The sequence below is a fragment of the Spermophilus citellus genome, assembly GCF_964194105.1.
Source record: "Spermophilus citellus genome assembly, chromosome: 4".
Taxonomy (NCBI): Eukaryota; Metazoa; Chordata; class Mammalia; order Rodentia; family Sciuridae; genus Spermophilus; species Spermophilus citellus.
The window spans coordinates 156,681,730-156,695,573 of record NC_138185.1 but is presented as its reverse complement, the minus strand read 5'-3'; the positions used below and the strand labels follow the sequence as shown (position 1 = coordinate 156,695,573).

At 45.1% G+C, this 13,844-nt stretch overlaps 1 long non-coding RNA gene across 1 annotated transcript; it reads right to left on the bottom strand.

The window, feature by feature from the left end:
* Positions 1 to 7,085: 7,085 nt before the first annotated feature.
* On the bottom strand, positions 7,086 to 13,393 carry LOC308646275. Its single transcript, XR_014021347.1, has 3 exons — positions 12,931 to 13,393; positions 11,981 to 12,597; positions 7,086 to 8,121 (listed from the first exon to the last, which is right to left on the bottom strand). It is a non-coding gene; the product is annotated as an uncharacterized lncRNA (long non-coding RNA).
* Between the last annotated feature and the right edge of the window lie 451 nt (positions 13,394 to 13,844).

Here is a 13,844-nt window from a genome sequence, read left to right as displayed (position 1 = left end):
TGAAGATGAGATTTGGTGAAGTCCCTGCTTTCTTTATAGAAAGGAAAAGAAAGGATAGAGGAGAGTAAGGGAGAAAGAAAGAACACAACAAGGGCCATCGGGTTGGGAAATGATACAATCATTACATGAAAGATATTGTAAAAATTATATCAGTGAAATTTCACCGACGGGGGGGGACTTAATATATATTAGAAATTAATTTTAAACATTAACGCAAATTTTGGCTGACTGCATATGATGATGAGAGATGGAAGAGAAAAAAGCTACTACAGTCAAACTTTCAGAAAGCAATAGATTAATCAGGTCATGGGGGGGGGCGGGGAGGAGAATATCAAGTAACCACCAAAGAGAAAGGAGGGGGAAGGGAGGGAGGGAAAAGTGTCCCCCTTCCACAGTAGGAAATCAAAACCCTTTCTGAAGAGGCCCATTTCCAGTGCAGTCTAAGCTCCAGGCGGCCTGGAAAGGCCCTCCACTTCCGACGCCTCAGGAAAGGGGACTACATTACTGGACTCAGTTCAATCTGCCCTTTGACTGCCTCTCGCTCAACTGAAGAGAATTTTGCAAAAAAAAAAAAAAAAAATTAAGAGCTTTGCCTCGTTCCTGTTACTCTGTTTTGTAAAGAAACAGTGACCCGGTGTGAGATCTCGGAGAGGTCAGGGCCGGGACCCCGGCTGGTGGGGTCCCCGCTGATTTCCAAACACAGGCCACCCACCCCCCACCCCCTACCCACCCCCGGGGCAGGGGCCCCAGGAAACCGCACGTCGCGTTGGGTTGGTTCGGATGGGAAGGGGCAGGTCGTCTGTGGAATCCCATCTCCTCGGTGGCTGGTGTTTTTGTTTTGTGCACCGCTGGTGTTTTCTGTTCAAACTTCACAAACGTCAGGGGGGTAAGGGTCCCAGATGCGGCAAGTCCCGGGGCCCCGGGAGACCCGTAGGGTCGGTCCTGGAGGCCGGGCAGACCGGGTCCCCGGCCAAAGCAAACGAGCCATGGCGCTGGCAGCCTGGGGACCGGGGAGGCCGTCTGCCTGCCGCTGCACTGCCTTCCTCCGTTTGCAGCTGCCGGTGGCCCAGAGCTGAGCCGCGTGCTCCTAGGCTCCAGCTCCCCCAGTCCCCAACCCCAGCAGGAAGCTGAGCAGCCCAGTCTCCCGCCCCTGGAGAACCCTGCCTCTTTCCCCAACTGGCAAAGGCAGAGAATAAACCAACTCGTGTCCCCTGGGCAGGGCAGCTATAACAAGTGCCTTTGGGGTAAACCCAGTGGGGAGTATAAACAAGTATAAGAGATACATACGACATATACTATTCATTATCTCATTAGTAGAAATCAGATATATCACGTACAACATACTTTGTCTTAATCCTCTCAACAAATTAACCTGAAACTCAAAAGGGCTGTCATCTGTTTAGGTCACACAGCTAGTAAGGAGGATGTTGAGAGTCAAACTCAGATCTCAGTTCCAAAACCCCTGCCCTCTCAATTTGTATTCATGAACTGAGTTGACAAATTGATTAAGCATCTACTAAGTGCCAGCAAAGGACAAAGACCATCAGAAGGTCAAGACTCTGAAAAGGTGATGGGGATCTTTGCTGCTTCACACTTTATATGGAATTCAAAATGAAATTTGGTTGTTTCTTTTTTAAAGATTATAACATTTGCAAGTCTGCTGAAATTAAAACAGCATATTTGACTTTTTTAATTTTTCTGATTGAAAAGTTCTAAATATGGTCACTGGTACTAAATTTCTCTGTCTTTTAATGCACACAAAAATACATACCTAGGTACTGCAGGCCTGGGTACGATGGAGGACAAGATGGAGGACATAATTCTCTTGAGGGAGCTTGAAGCATCAGTGCCCAGTGCCGGGCATTACACCTACAAGCACGCAGCAGTCTAAAGGGGATGCTGGTGGCCAAGCTTCACCCTTCTCCCCAGGGATCTGGTCTCCCAACACCTACTATGTTGTCAGACCCCAGAGTACATGGGAGGCCAGGGAGCAGGGTTGACAAAGTTTGTGCTCCCTGGAGTAATTAGGCCCAAGTTGCCTACAGGTGCTACACAGGTGGTCTCAAGCCCCCAGCAATGACCTAGGAAAAGCCCTTGGGAGTCCTCAGCTGCAACCAATCCTCCAGGCTGCCTGCCTTCTTGAAAGACTCCAGATTTCACTTATTAAACATATTAATCTGAAGTTAACAATTTGTGCTTGTTTCACTAAATGGCTGGGAGAGAAGAATGTGAGGGAAAAGAATTTGATCTGATGGGAAGGCTTAACCCTGATGGACTAAGTGGCCTCAGGATCCTGACTTTTAAAATAACTGGAAGTGGAGAGTCAGAGGGTAAACCTAAGTGGAGTTAAAGAAACACAAACAAAACCCATCCCCTTCTCACCCAGACCTGCCATGTGACTCTGAGGACATTGCTTACTGCAGTGACAGCATTTTAAACAGCTGCCCAGAGGGGTTTTAAATAGACTTGATGTAATTCAATGATTTATGGAGCATGGGTTACCAAAATATTAAAGTTCTGAAATATCCCCAAACCAAGACCATGGTCCCAGCATTACCCATTCCGAACCAAGCAATTCTCTGCTGTTGGACTGTCGTGTGGCGGCTCCTTCAGAAAAACTGTGGCTGCTCTGAAGGAGGCGCCAGAAAAAGATAAATAGCCTCTGATGAATAGAGACGACCTTCCACATAAAAACACTCTCCCAGTCTTCAACGATCTAGTCCACAGAAGGCACCAATCTTCAGGAAACAAGCCAGGCAATTATTATTAATTGGTATATCCAATCCAAACATTTGGGGGAAACTGAAGGGGACTATAACAAGAAATGAATCTGGTTAACGAAGAGCCCTTAAACCTCTACTTTATAAAATAAGACCCAATTATGCAAACATTTTACAGCCCTAATCAATAGTCCCCTCAAATGCAATGGTCTGAAATTGGACACAAGTCTGGAATTGGAGATCGCTGCCATCCTTCCGTTACATTCTCTTCATTACACAAGAACAAGCCTCCTTTTTTTCTAATCCTTGTGTGTTCCTCCAGCCTCAAAGAGAACACTCTGAACCAGAGGCAGGTCTCAGAGAATCCTGACAGTTTTGTTTATTTCAAAAATGATGAAACATGACAGGCTATCATATTTCGACTTGTAACCTGATCGTTTGCTTCAGGACTTCCTATTAAGATTAATTTGGAGCAGGGAAGAGCAAGGAGAAGGAGGAGGAAGGGGAGGAGGAAGTGGGTTCAGAGAAGGCAAAGAAGAGCTATTAAATGCTCTTCCTGAATGTAAGGGAACTGGATTGGCAACCTGGTATGTGCTTTTTACTTAGCCAAGGGCCAGGAAAAATGCTGAATGAATCTCTGTGTGGGTTTTTATCTTAATGTCCCTTATATTTTAAAATGAATATTTTGCTGAAAAACTTTACAGTATAACCCATTGATGATAATTCTTCAGGTGTGGATGAGAGCAGTAAGAAAGATCTTCTGTGTGTTCTGTATTAACAACACATCATCAGCACCATTAACACTGCCACCACCTCCACCATCATCATCACCACCATCACCACCTTCACCACCACCTCCATCATCACCACAGCCACCATCACCATTATCACCACCATCACTTTTACATCATCACCATCACTATCACCATCACCATCACCACTCTACCACCTTCACCACCACTACCACCTCCAATATCACCACTACTCTACTTCACCATCACCGTCAGTCACCACTTCTACCACTACAACTTCCATCACTACAACTCCATTATCACCACTACCACCACCACCTCACTCCAAATAAGGGTGCATAATTTCTCTGGGATAAACTTTGTATACCCAAAACAGTTACTTGCTTTCTTCCTCTCAATCAAAACCAATTAGACTGTAGCCTTCAACTTTTCTATTTTGAAGGAATTCAATTTCATCCTCAAAGTTCCTGAAACTGAGTCTCAGGGAGAGGGATTCTTTTGTGAAATTTGCCTGGTTGGTGCTGAGGTTTGTAGTTGGGAAAAGCCAAGATAATAAGGCAACAAAAGAATTCCTCCATCAGGTGGACTTGGGGGAAGTCATACAAGATTTTCTGCTCACAGACCTGGGCACAGAAGACAAAGTACTGAGAACTTTAACTTCACATAGAAACCAAACACAGAGAGCTCTTTTGAAAGATACTCAAGGTCAGTGGACCCAAGCTTCCTATCCTCACCAGCCAGAGCCTTAGATGGGACAGAAAGAAGGTTTTATATCAAAGGCTAATGTCCATCTATTGAGGGTAAATTCCTGGAACACTGTATTGAAAAGGATGTGTGTGTGTGTGTGTGTGTGTGTGTGTGTGTGTGTGTGTACACTCAACAAGAGCAGAGAATACAAATACCCTCCCCTTTCTCGCATGAGTACACACATACACATACACACACATATTAGTGATTGGTTGTAACTGTGTAGAAAAAGGAGGAAAATGGAGAACTTTCTACCACTTATCTTCCATCTCCATTGCTCCCCTCTCTTTTCCCAGATAGCCCATGAAGCTAGTAATTCTTCACTTACACTTATCACATCCTAATGCACTAGCCTCAGAGGCTTAATACTGTCTTCTGAAAACTTGAAAGTCCATTACTAATACATAGGTCATTGGTTCACATTACCAAACAAGACAAAAGCCTTATTTAAGGCCTTGAACACTACCTAGATGCACTCTCAGTGTCTTCACTACGCCTCTTAGCTTGAATTGGCTTTAATCTCTGAGTTGGTCAGCTTTCCATCACTGTGACAAAACACCTGAGATAAACAGCTCACAAGGAGAAAAGATTTATTTTGGCTCACAGTTTAAGAAGTTTCAATTCATGATCAGCTGACTCTACTGCTTTTGTGCCCATGGCAAGGCAGAACATCATGGTAGAAAGGGCGTGATCTATTCACATCAAGGAGGCCAGGAAGCAGAGAGAGAGAGGGGCGGGGAGAATCTCGTCCCAATATTCCCATCAAGGGCATTCTCCCAATGACCCTACTTCCTCCAATTATGCCCCACCTCCTAGAGTGTCCACCACCTTCCCCCATAGCACTGCAGGCTGGTGACTAAGACTTTCTCAAATGGTCTTTGGGGGACATTTAACATATAATCCATAGTAATATCCCCCAACTCACTTTCTGTATGCCACTAGCATGGCTATTAGAAGCATTAGAACTCCACTCATGGCCTCAAGACTCCACTAGCTTTAGTTGGGGGTAAAATATTCTCAGGGAAGTACTATGATTAGCTGAGCTTGAGCCATGGATCTTTCAGTGCATCAATTATAGAGGCAGAGGGGGAACATAACAGCTTTAGTCAGATGCTCATCCCTCAATTCATTATTATGGCCAGAGAGATGAAGTCCTACAGGCAGAAGACTGCTCCAGCTCATGGCCTATGGCTGGATCAAGAGGCGAGTAGAGGAGGATGACTTGATACCTGCAAAGAAGTGTTAGCGTAGAATAGCTATGGCTAAGCCCCACAGCCACAACAATATGAGCCTACTTCAGAAGTGATTTGAGGGCTGGGGATATAGCTCAGTTGGTGGAGTGTTTGCCTTGTATGCACAAGGCCCTGGGTTCAAATCCCCAGCAACCACCAAATTAAAAAAAAAAAAAAACAACAACAGAAGGAATTTGAAAAATCTACAATATTATGTTGCCCAACTATTAGTAAATATTATAATTGATAAATATTGTCAATAAATAAAATACTTGTTCTTGGCCCTGAAGACCCTGCCTGTTCTAGAGACTGTTGTGGCAGAGATGTTTCTAAGCTTTAGCCTAAAGTGCAAACAAACAACAACAACAACAACAAAATCAAGGATAGAGGTGGGGAATATTTATAATACAGATTCATGTTCCCATCCTGGAGATTGTTTTGCTATATCTAGGGCCCAGGATTTTATTCTGTTAAAGTCCTTTCCCCAGGGTAATCTTGACATTGCAGTTTCACAGAGTATACTTCCAGAAATACAGGTCCAGCACCTTGTTGGATACCATGACCCAAGGTCAGATGCATGGCAAAGTGCTGATGAGAGTGGAAGTGGGCACAGTAAGAAGATTCCAGCCGTTTCCAGCTACTTCACAGATGTCTCCTGCTATTTAATTGCAGGTTGAAGATAAGAATCCTCCTACACTCAGGACTTTGGTCCTAAAAAGCCTTTTCATCAGTCTTAAAAGCCCTAGGCATCCATCTCCTAGCTACCCTACTGCTTCCGGCTCCCAGGAATTCAAATTTGCCTTCCTCCCTACACAGAATACTGTGGTCCTCTACCCAGATTCCTCTTTAGGGCTCATGTCTCATTCCCCCAGCTGCTGAGAATATGGTGGGAGAAGACCCATAGTTGCTACCCTTGGACAGACCGCACTTCGTCTAAGGACATATTTCCTAGCAGCAGTCTGTACGCAGTGACAAGTCTCTCCATGCAGAGGCATAAAGGAGGCCTAGCTCCTTTCCTCGAGGCAGGATACCTCTGCACATCTGTGCTATTCCTGTTGCCATTGCAAAGCCTTGCTTCCAGGTGTGGGTCTCGAGGGCCTTTTGTGATTAACCTCCTCCATGCAATTTCCATTTCACAGTGGGCTTCCCGGGAAGCTGACCTAAGACCCAGCCCAACCACAGCACCCCATCCTCCACAATGGTGGCCTCCTTCCTCATTCCAAAAGTTACCTGTTACTGTTTTCAAGTAACAAATTAGTTCAGCTCCAAAGATGATGGAGATAATCTAGAAGACCTTCTAGGTTGTAAGTTTTCATTTCAGGAGAAAGGGAGTGATTATAGGGATGGACTTGTAGGGACAAAAGTTTGATACTTTGATCCTGGCCAGTCAAATCATCTCAGAATAGTTCAGGTTCTGTCCATATGTGAGCTGTTGCTTTCCTAGGAGGCCACAGGAGGCAGTGCAGGACCAGGAGTGTGAGGAGTCGGGTGTGTGTAGAAAAGGCGGGGAACTCTATTTTTCTTGGAATAGACAGGGATGGGGAGGACCTTGGGGAACTGAGGACAGGCCAAGAACAAATAAATTCAGCTCTGAGAAATGTTAAAAGACAAAATTTGGTTTTGTAGATCTTTACTAGTTTTATTTGTGATTTTAGAACTGAACAGTGGTCTGGACCAAAAAAATTTTCAGAATGCTCTGTGCCCCACCATATGGACCAAGAAACACACAGGAAACGGACATGAGGCAGACATATAGCCTGATTGATTACAGCTCACCTTGTAATTGGCAAAGATTCTGTATTTGTTACAAGAGTAGAATACAGTCTTTTTATGCATCGAGCTAGTTTAAGTTCACCATGTATGGAGAAACACTTAACAGAGGTGCCATAATGTACAGATGAAGCTCTAGCAAGGACTCTGGAGCCCTGGGATCTACTCCTGGCTTTGCCAGTTCTAGCAATGTGCAAGAGCCTCCTCTATGAAATGGGAGTGACTACCCAAATTTTCTCTCTCAGAATGAGATAACGCATGCAAACATCATGGAAAAGCTACTCTGCCTGTAGTCCTAACTCTTCCATGACCCTGAACCCTATACTCTCTGTCAACACTCCTAAAACCATGTAGAGCTGGAACCCAGTACTTTCTAAAACATTTTTGTGATGATAATTATGCCATTTGTTGGGCGCTTACCTGGTACACTTCTTGCTAATGTCCTCCATAATAGATCAGGGAGGAAAAGCCCAGTAGTTCAGGAATATTCTTGGTGACAACCTTGTGAGATGTTTGTTGTTTTACAGAGGAAGAACACGAGATGGGAGAGCTTTTCAACTTCCTCAGAGTCACATATTTAGCAAGGGAAGGAGTTAGGACTTGAACCAGCTGTCTGTTATCAATGCTCTTAGACACTAAACCAAACTGTCTGAAGAAAAAATGATTCCGACGACTACTTAACTATGTCATTTTAGGAGAAAACTGGGTTTTGAGTAGCTGGGTTGTGTTTCCCCTAGGTTTGGATAAAGGGTTAAAAATACAGGGTCCCGTCCAAAACACACTAGTAACTTTCCCCTTTTGTTGCATTCCAAACACATATGTACTTTCCGACTGCTCCAGGGGTTGTAACATCCTTGCAGAGGCTGCGGCTTATGACCTATCATCACCTTCAAGATCAGCCTAGAAAGTAAGAAAAATATGATGTGAGAATTTTTCTCTCTCAAAGCCAGTCTTAGGGAGCTAGCCATTTTTAGAGGAAAAGCAGGATTGTTGAAGGGCCAATTCACAGCGGGTTTATTTTAACCCTATGTGATGCAATAATAATAATATATTTATATAAAGTTCTGCTTAAGAAAAGGCTGAGGACAATTGGGAGTTGGCTGGTTTGGGTTTAAGAGGTGGCATGCAGCAAAACAACCAGATATAGTTCTTTGGGGGAAAAGAGGTCTAAAAAGAAAAGAAAGCTCCCTAGGTTTGAGAAAGGGCAATAAAGCATATGAAGGTGTGTGGTATCATGCCAAAAGCAAAAGAATATTCCACTAAAATCACAACCCCAGTCGTATGTTATTACTTATGCTCAGGTTGACAATGACTGGCACGGGGCATGAAACAAGAATGTCTGGTTCATGTGGCATCACTCTATGCTAACAGGAAATCATGTTCTTTTGATTCTGTTGATTGGTTTCCTGCTGAAGGCCATCCATGACAGAACAGAGTATACAAGACTATTGTCCAATTTCCATTTTCCCCAGTGCTTCTTGCTTTTTCTCGCAGGGGAAGCTGGCAGCCTTCATTTGATATAATAGGGCCCCAGTCAGGCACAGATAATGCCTGCAAGGCTGGTTGTAAATGTTGCATTTAGCAGGTTGTTTAGGGAAGGAAGAAATTATTGAAATGCAAACGCATACACAAGTTCAAACAACCCCAGATGAAGCTCCATTTGTTCAGCAGCAAATGCATAGACTTGACTCATTCACTGCCATGAAGATCAAGGGCCTGCCTCACAAGGTAGCAGACCTGCCTCCCACGGAGCCCCTTGGACATGTTTCAATAGACTGGCAAAAGGGAGGGGAAGAATGAGAATGAATATTGGCTGAGTTTTAGGTCTCCTTCCTTCATGGTTTCTAAGCCATAGCTTCTTGGAAAGTCACAGTTCTAGTAGAGTGGTTGGGCTTGAGGCATGTTGGTTACTCAACATCATCTACCAGCCCATGTCCGTGGGCATGTGTGGGATTCTCAATGATCATGGTCAGAATGTTTTTAAAATTTTTTTTAGTATTTATTTTATAGTTGTAGTTGAACACAATACCTTTATTTTATTTATTTATTTTTATGTGGTGCTGAGGATCAAACCCAGGGCCTTGCACTTGCTACTGCTGAGCCACAACCCCAGCCCCTCATGGTCAGAATTTTATATTGATGTATATCATGCATAGTTGCCATTGATTCAACTTCAGAATGAAATTTTAATCTCTTCTTTGTTTTTCTATTAGCTTAGCATATTGTCTGTAATAAAGTAACTCATTGGAAAATGATAAAGAAATGTACTTCATGTTAATAATGGACTTCAACAAAATCACAACTGCCAGGGCATCTCCATCGTAAGCATTCCTCTTTGTCTCTGACCAATCAGTGGCTGCCAGGCAACATATAGAATCTCTCCTTCTCTATAACCAGAGACATGATCAGCCCCAGAGGCTCATCTTGAACATCTGTCTTATAGCTCCCCACTGGCTGGGACCATCATGCTGCATACCCTGTTTCAAAAATAATTGTAGCAACAGTAATTATTTATGTCTAGGTAAGAAATCATAGGCCACATCACACAGCATATGGAGGGTTAAATTATAGATATTCACTCAATCATAGATTCTGCTGAGTCTGCCTTAATTCATCTCTGTGGGTGGCCACCCAGGTAAGAAAGAGTTCCTTCTTAGTCCTAATCTACGAAATCTAAATCCCTTTTGTCAGAGCTATGGGTACAATATCCCTGTTCCCCTTATAATATGTACACACTCGCACTGATCACACACACACAGTTCTAGATCAAAACCATACTCTCTGCAGCCATCAAAGCTCTGATTGGCTTTGGTGGGTGACTGAGGAACCATGGGGGAAGTGGCTAGGGCCCGTGGTAGAGTCTTAGAGAGGGTAACTAAGACCTCTCCAGCTGGATGAAGTTTCTTAGGGATGTACAGGAATAGGAGGGGGAATCTGAGCCAAGCCCCCTCCTGGCTCCTGGTGGGGCTGGGGAGTGACAGGGAACCTTGAGAAGCCAGCCTGGTAGATGACAGTGAGGAAGAAGGGGGGTGCTGGGGAGGGCTGGTGGAGCTGCACCTTCCTCATCTCTGGAGCTTACCAGGAGGAGCTGGTGACAGTAGGACTCCCTCTGGTTGGCATGGCTCCCTCTCACGCTCCTTCTCCTCTAGCCCCAGCCTTGCTCAGCCTTTAGCAGAAGGCTTCACGTTGCCATTCTTCATCCAAGTTTCCCTTTCTCTCCCTCCCTCCCCCACCCCTCCCTCCCTCTCCCCCTTCTTCTCCTTCTTTGTCTTCCTCTTCTTTGCTCTTTCTCTTTCATATTGTTTTGTTACTGTCTTTAATAAAGACCTTGCCTCAGGGCTGCCTGGCCCTGATGGACTGGTATGCAGCCCTTACCATAAGGTCAGCTGGAGAATGGGCTCTGAAGGTTTGGCCAGAAGGTAGGGTCAAGAGAGCAGCCAGATGGCCTGGGTGTCTGTGTCTGTGTGTGCGGGTGCGGGCGTCAGTGAGTGCTGGCCTGGGTTTAGAGAACACAGGGCAGCAAGGAGGCAAAACTGCCCTTATTCTCAGCAGGGGGCTAGCCAGGCAGCCACACGCCCAGTCCAGCCTCCCTCCATCTGGGCAATCTAGTTGCAAGAGTCAGCTCAGTGCCTCACTCTGGCTTCTTCAAGTTGCTGTGTGAGTCTGGGATCCTGGCTGCCCTGGCAGCTCGTGGTCTTGGTCCAGGTTCACCTTGGGTCTTCTCAAGTACCTACCTACTTCCTAGCCATGCCAGTTCCATTCTTGGATAAGGCTCTTCCCCAGATGTCCCAAAGATCTGGTCTCCATCACCTGGCTTGTGGGACTGCCTCTCCAGGGCTAGTTAGTGACAAGCCCAGCATAGAATTCAGAACCCTGGCTCTTGAGGAGCTTCTTGACTTTTTTCTGTTCCTCAGGATTGCCTTCCTTTGCTTCCCAAATGACTGCTTTTTTGGCTGCAAGTGTTGCTTTTTGTAAGAAATATCCTGCAATTCATTAGTCCAAGTCAAGCACAAGCGGAGCTAATCTAGTGAAAAGTGTTTTTTATTTGTTTTGCTTTTCTATTGGTGGTTTGAATTCCTACTGGACTCAGGACATTTCTTTTCCTGTTCCCAGACTCATTCTTGGAGTCTATGATTTAACTGAGATCTTCTACATTTACATTAAGGGACTCTAAACCCGAGGCTTAAAACACACAATAATGGGGGATCAGGAACACCAAGGGGTCCCCTCTCCCTCCTCCTTGTCCAGTCAGCTTCACAACCCTGCATGTTATTTCAGGAAAGAGGAATCACAGAGTAGAGCTGAGCAGCTGCAAGAGTCAGGACCCCATGACCAGTGGTTGGGTCCCACTCCTGTGCTCTCCCCTTCATATGCAGCTAAGGGTTCAAGTTTGCAGAGTCCTAGGCCTGAGCATTCTGAATGTATTTCTGGTAATAAGTCAAAAGGGTTAGATTCCAAGATGCCATCTGGTTCATTGTTCCTTTGTTGTTTTTCTCTTGTCTATTTAAACCTCAGCAGGGCAGGACTTAATATCACTCCCCATGGCATCTCTAGAAACTAGAACAGATCTGGAACTTTGAAGATCTCAACAAATATTTGTGAAATAAATGCATGAGCGATGGCTCCAACTCATACACTCTAGATTTCTGTAATCACTGTGAGAGTTAAAGGGGCAGGGATCATCTGGGCTGTCCCCATCTCCTCACCACCAAAGTCACCAGTCATCAATTTCCCAGCTCCATTCGGAGATGATTCCTACCTCCTTAATGTCCTTTATTTCTTGTCTTGTTTTTCTTTCCGTTCTTGCATGTCTTTAACTCCCCTACTAATAACACAAGTGACCCATTTCCTCTGCTGTTTCCAAACCACTATCCATGCCATTTTCCCTTCAGTTTGCCTCTGGTGAAAAAAAAAAAAAGAGAGAGAGAGAGAGAAATCCTTCCAGAAATGTGACTCAGAGCTAATCAACATAAATGTCATCCAAGACCTTCGGGAATTTCTCGACCATGAGTCACATCCCCTGTGCTGAGAACCTGGGCTTCAGTCAAGGCAGAAAGTTTCAAAACCAGTACCCAGAGACACCCCCGCCCCCACCTGCCCCCACCCAGCCCCTTGCCCATGGGCAGCAGGAATTTCTCCTTTTCCTTCTTTGTTGTTACTGCCCGTGGTCACCCTAGGTGAAGGCTTCTTTTGCCTTCTTCCCAGTGCACTGCCATCACTAGTGGGATGGACTTCAGGAACCCAGCAGGAAATGCCCTGCTGAACCTCCTCCCCAGCAGCTATGGCTACCACTGTCGATTGGGGACCTGGAGACATAAGCCTCAGCCGGTTTCGCCATGGGCTCAGGGCCAGGGCACCTCAGACTTTCCACTCCAGCTGGAAACAGGACATGAAAGATGCAGGTTAGAACGGAGCCAGGGCTGCTCCGGTTGAAGGTTTCATTCATGAATGAAAAAACAAAAACAAAACTAAACAAACAAACAAAAAAACACCCTTTGGTATTTAGACTACTCTTTGTTCTTTCTCTTTCCCTTTTTCATTTATAGAACAGGTCGAAGTGCAGGTATTTGAAAATAGGAAGGGAGGGAGGGAGGGGGGGAGGAGGCAGAGAGGAAGGATGGAAGGAAGGAAACTTAAAGCTCATCCAAGCGTATACAAAGGTGACACACACATGCCATCAAAATGGAAGGGAATTAAGTCTGTACTTACACATGACAGGCAGGGACAGGTTGAGAGATTTTTATCCAGGTCATGGGAAGGTCACTGACAAGTTTTTGAGGTCTCCAGTAAATAGGAAAATGTTGGGGCAGACTGAGCTTCCAGCAACCTTGAACGAGAGGAGCAGGGCACACAGAGTGAGGCACATGTGCTAGAGCCAGTCTGTTCCGAGGTTCAAACTACAAGAAGCCAATGAATGACCCATGAAAAAGGAATGATCCCAGGTCAGATGGGCCCTAACAGATCCTGGTGGAGGGAATGATCGAACTTGCAAAGAAGTCCCTCTCAGCAGTCCAGGGTATGGAGAGATGCTCACAGAATAGTAGCCGTCATCACTGAGCTCGGTATTGGAAATGGCCAGAGTCCCTTTCTGTCACCCAGCTGGGATTTGACCAAGTGCTGTCAGAACACACAGGACCAGAGGGAAGAGGAGGCTCAGCCATATCCAGGGCATTTGCTCTCCTGCAAGGATAGTAACAGCGACAGTGAAGGGCCACTAACCTCCTGATGGGGACTTTCTCATCTAGCACTCAGGGGATAGAGGAAGTTTTCTTATCTTGTGCCTGCCTGAAGATGCTTGATTTGTAAGTCAAAACATGGCTATGCATGTATGGAAACATTAAATGGTACCCATTCAGAGGTATTACTTTTTGTGTTTTTATGTAGCAATTAAAAATAAATTTAAATTAAAACATGGTTTTGTCAGAATGAAGGAGAATTTGCACATTTTCCCCGGGGAGGCTCCATTTCCTGCAACCCTGCAATACTAAAACAAACAAACAAACAAACCATGTGAGCTACTTAGCAAAGAAAGAAAAATTTCAGGCTCACAAACTTCCAGGAGATGTCAGAATAGGCTTTATGGACTGCTAGGACCAACTACTTAAACACAGAAGTAGTTCCAG